This window comes from Montipora capricornis, chromosome 2 (genome assembly GCF_036669925.1).
Source record: "Montipora capricornis isolate CH-2021 chromosome 2, ASM3666992v2, whole genome shotgun sequence".
Classification (NCBI taxonomy): Eukaryota; Metazoa; Cnidaria; class Anthozoa; order Scleractinia; family Acroporidae; genus Montipora; species Montipora capricornis.
The window spans coordinates 21,424,691-21,429,690 of NC_090884.1; the positions used below are offsets into that span (position 1 = coordinate 21,424,691).

At 36.3% G+C, this 5,000-nt stretch overlaps 1 pseudogene; it reads left to right on the forward strand.

Annotated features, from left to right (window-relative positions):
• LOC138035815 (isocitrate dehydrogenase [NADP] cytoplasmic-like) overlaps nt 1-4,860 on the forward strand; it is a 12,854-nt pseudogene extending 7,994 nt beyond the window's left edge.
• The last annotated feature ends 140 nt before the right edge of the window (nt 4,861-5,000 follow it).

Below are 5,000 nucleotides of genomic sequence, written 5' to 3' on the forward strand. Positions count from 1 at the left end.
CGGCTTAGTTTCCGTTCAGGGTGGCCGCTTAATACAGGTAAAATAACAACAAAAAGACAAACATGGGACTGCCACAGGGTGGCCAAGGCTGCTTAATAGAGGTGGCCACCTAATAGAGGTGACAAAATACAGCGTTTTATATGAGCAAAAAATCGGGACTTTGAAAACTGGCCGCTTAATAGAGGGTGGCCGCTTAATACAAGGCTGTTATATACAGGTTTGACTGTATATGATTGTTTGCTATAAATGACGATTTGCTGTGATAATTATGAAGTGTTAAACATGAATTTGGACGGATTAGATATTTACAAAATTAAGAGGCTGCAAAGTATCATGGTTATAACTAAAAATGCTGACTACAAAGCTAAAAGCAAGCAAAGCATAATTATTTAGGCCCTTAAAGTGTGTTTTACTGTGCAAATTAAAGTGTTATCATGACTTTATAGAAATTTATAGAAATTACACAATCGTACATGTCTATTGTGCTGCTGATCTGTTATTTATTGCATGTGATTTCTGGGAGGGAGGTTACTGAAGAACCTGAGTGTAGCTAATTGCTCCAAATAAGTGTGCAGAGCAAATTTAATTGGAAACTACATTTCAACCATGTACTAAAAAAGTTGCCTAGTTGAGTTACCTAGAAATTATAATCTTTTGTTGTTGTATAGTTTTTGAGTGATGCCATTTTCATGTTTGTTGTGCTTTAGTCCATCAGGGAGTTTGCTCATAGCTGCTTCCAGTATGCCTTGAATAAGGAATGGCCTCTTTATATGAGCACCAAAAACACCATCTTAAAAAAGTATGATGGCAGATTCAAGGACATCTTTGAAGACATCTATCAAGGTACAAATTTGTACAATGTAGGTCTGGAAGTAATGTCCTGTTATAAGCTTTTAGAGTTTATTAAATAAATGTATTGTAAATGCAACGATGTACAGAGCAGAGCAAGAAAGAAAGTTTACGCAAATATTGGTGGGCAAGTTGGGCAGGGAATATTATTATACTGGTGCTCAGTTTGAACTCACCAACCAGGATGAAGATCGGAGGAGGGGTCTCAGCTAGTACTGCTGTACCAAGGGGGGTGCCTCATGCCTATGACGAGAGGCAAGCATGGTGCCTGGTATTGTGTCCTTAAGGCAAGTACCCCAATGGAGCAGTAGAACGACATGTTTCATCATAGGACTGAAGGGGTGCTGCAGGCAGCAATTCCCACATCAATTTACTTATACTCCACAAGGGAAAATCTTGATAGCCATAACAAATTTGAGGAAAGCATGCAATTATTCATATATATATTTTTTTGAGAGGGCATTAGGTGAAGTTTTACAGAAAGTGGTGAATGGCAAGATGCTAGCTGTGTATTGGGAATAGGGAATTGCATAATCTGTGTACTGTCAAATAAGGACATAAAGACAGTACATATTTATGCAAATAAGGACATCATCATTTACTATTAATTGTTTGTACGAATATAGATTGCTTTCATTAGCACACAACTGTTTTTATGATTTTTCACCTACTCCTACATGTATTAAGCAGCTATTTATGAAATGTGATTTTAACTATAACCTGCGAAGAAAATTGACATTTTTTTTACTGAAGCTGAAATCAGAACTTCACTTGCTAAAAAGCCATATCTCTATGGAATTCTCTTGAAAATCATACATGTTCTATCGCAAGCAGAAGCTTGTTTAAAGACACGCTTAAACATATAATTTCATGTAAATAGATTTATTTCTTTATTTGTAAATAGTACTTTTTAACTTCTTAAATACGCAACCACATCAGCTCTGCTGTAATTTTTATCATGTTTAAATAAATGTTGTTGTTGTTTTATTAAATTGCCTGAGGGAGCATTTTGCCGGAAGAGTGGGCGCAGAGATTATTGCTTGCTAACACTATGCAACTTGAATTTTATGCTAAAATCTCACTTTTGCATTTTATTTACCTCTTTTTTCTTATCTATTTTGTTTATTTGCATTTAAGGAATTATGAAAAACAATTCAAAGACCTTGGATTTGGTATGAACACAGACTTATTGATGATATGGTAAGTTAATACTAATTAACTGGATTTGTGTTATGGAGATTACACTTCAGTTCTTTCATTTGTGATTCTTTTTTAGGTTGCTTATGTCCTGAAGTCACCTGGTGGATTTGTTTGGGCTGCAAAGAATTATGATGGAGATGTGCAATCAGATACCCTTGCCCAAGGTAATTAACAAACAAAAAGCCAGCAAGGAACATGGGTGTTTTAATTACCACCTTATCAATGGTCAATAGACAGGCGAAACCTCCATGTCTATTCTTCAATTCCTCATGATACTTAAAAAGTCTTTGATGTGTTCCTTTGATGTTGTGTGTGCACCTGTGTGTGTTTGTTGTTAATAGGGTGGGAGTTGGAGGGGGAGAGAGGGAGTTTAAGCCATAGTTTTGACTGCCAATCATTAAGCTCACTTGTTAGATCACTGAACCACTATAGGGTGAAGTAATAAAGCTAAGAATTTATCACCTTTTTTCAGGATTTGGTTCCCTTGGTTTAATGATGAGTGTACTTGTTTGTGGAGATGGGAAAACTGTTGAGGCTGAGGCTGCACATGGCACTGTGACAAGACACTACAGACAATATCAGAAGGTTAAAACAGCTGCTTCAAATTCCACCACATTTTCAGAGGAGATTCATGTTTTCTTAATAATAATAATAATAATAATAATAATAATAATATAATAATATATAATATTCTAAAGTCTAAAACTTGGTTTCATTAGGCATAGCTTAAGTATCCAACTGCAACAACTAGCCTCTTGTTGTTGACCTTTTCAAAGGAAAACTTAATGGTGTTTTGAATGCCGCTTTTCTTAAAAGGTTTCTTTAGTCCAGAAGCAAAATGCTGAACATCGAAACTGGGAGGCCAAGAAAGTATTTGGATATTGCAGTGTGCTTACCACATTCGTCAAAAAATGAAAAAAAAATCATTCCCTAGCAATAAAGGGTCACACAGTTAGTAGTTTCCTACTCGACTGTTATTTAGAACATCACGTAACGATCTGGAGCATGGTGCGCATGTGACACCCAAATAGTAGCTTCTTAATGTAGGGGACAACGCGTTCTTCTTTTTACAATTCATGTGTCTTTGAATGGAAAACCAGTGAATTCAAGCTTTTGCATCTTGACACTGAAATTGATAACTGACACCATTCCAGATAAGAAATAAGTCAGTTAAGAAAAGTAGTTATAGCACAGCTTGATACCTTAAAAGGATCTTTAGATTCGCTGTGAACAATCTACTCTACTACTAATGTATAAATGAGCTTTCAGCTATCTACAGTATGCCTTTGTTGTGTTGTTGGTGATTATAAGAGGTTTTTCTTAATCTTCAGGGTAACGAAACAAGTACAAACCCCATTGCCAGTATTTTTGCCTGGACTCAAGGACTGCGTCACCGGTCAAGACTTGATAAGAACCCTGAACTGAAGACGTAGGTTTAATCACAGTTTCCCCAAACTGACGCAATTAATCAGTGAAAAAGTATTGGAGAAAACAACTGTACTTGAAAGTAAAAAAATATGAGTGAATTTTTGAATAAAATTTTCTTAGCTTGTTTTATTTTTAGGCTTCTTGTCTTCTGTGTGGTTTTTGTAACGTTTTAAGCGATTTTCAGGGAGTTTTTTATCATTTTTAGCGTCTCCCTCTGTATACATGTATACAGAGGGAAAACACCGACCTTGAAAACGACCAAACATCCCCAGAAAATCGCTTCAAAAACCACATAGAAGACAAGAAGCCTCACAAAGAAAAGAAGGTAAGAAGTTTTTATTCAAACTGAAGTGGCTCAATTTTTTTAGTTTCAAGTACATGTACAGTTCTTTTCTCCAGTATTTTTCACTGATTGTGTCAGTTTGGGGAACCTGTGGTTTAATCACTGTCAATTCATCGTGATGTGATTTTATGAGGGTGTACTTCTGTTTCTGTTCTTCAAGTTGATCTTTTCATTATCCTTTTGGTTTTAGATTCTGCAGGGCTGTGGAGAAGGCGTGTGTGGCTACGGTCGATTCGGGTTACATGACAAAAGATCTAGCAGCTTGCATCTACGGACTCAGCAAGTGAGTTGTCGCAGATTAACGCCGTTGCTTTTCTCTTTGGGAGGTCCTCTTGTCAGAGTCTCAAGGTATTAAATGCGAAAAATAACTTGACTTTTCTCTTTTCAGTGTAACACGAGACCAGTATTGTTCAACTGAAGAATACTTTGAGGCTGTGGAGAAGAAACTTCATGAACTGTATCAGTCTAAATGAGTCTAATACTGTATGTGTAATCTCAGACAGAAGGCGAGAAATGCATCGAGCTTTTGACAATCACCGTGAACCCCAAAGTAACTTGGCGGTTTCAGTTTTTTTACGAGAATTTTTCATATCTGAGTTATTAATATCCTGCGAGCAGAGTTTCCTTTCATCTTCATTTGGAGGATAGAGGGATACTCAGCTCGGTGTGAAAATTGTTTGGCACCCCTAGATCTCTCTATTTACGTGTTTTATAAGAAATCTCCAATCTGAACAGAAAGGCAGCGTTTTTGTTGATAGAAATACCCCCAAATTTGTTGAAAAGAAAAATAGAAACAAAAACTAGGAATGAGCCAGTATCTATATTTTGCGTCAGCAGTGTGCGTGCTTATAGAATTCGTGTATATTGTAGGTAACGTATCGTTCACCCTTGAACAAGAGCAGTTATCCTTTTAATGTGATATTAAAGATGTAGTTAGGATTTTCTTTAACATTTATGGCACTTTTAAAACCAAAAATTATAGAGTGCACTCAACAGTTCCGAAGCGTCAAATCCTAAAAATAAAAGTTCTCATTTGAGGAGTCCTTTTGTCATCTGATCATAAAATTTCTCTCTGAAAGTGCTACCATGATAAAAAAAATATCACTTTTTTTCCCTTCAGATTTTGAATGTGTGTTTGCTTAACACCACACTGGCAAAATCTTGAGCTTTGTCTTGAGCT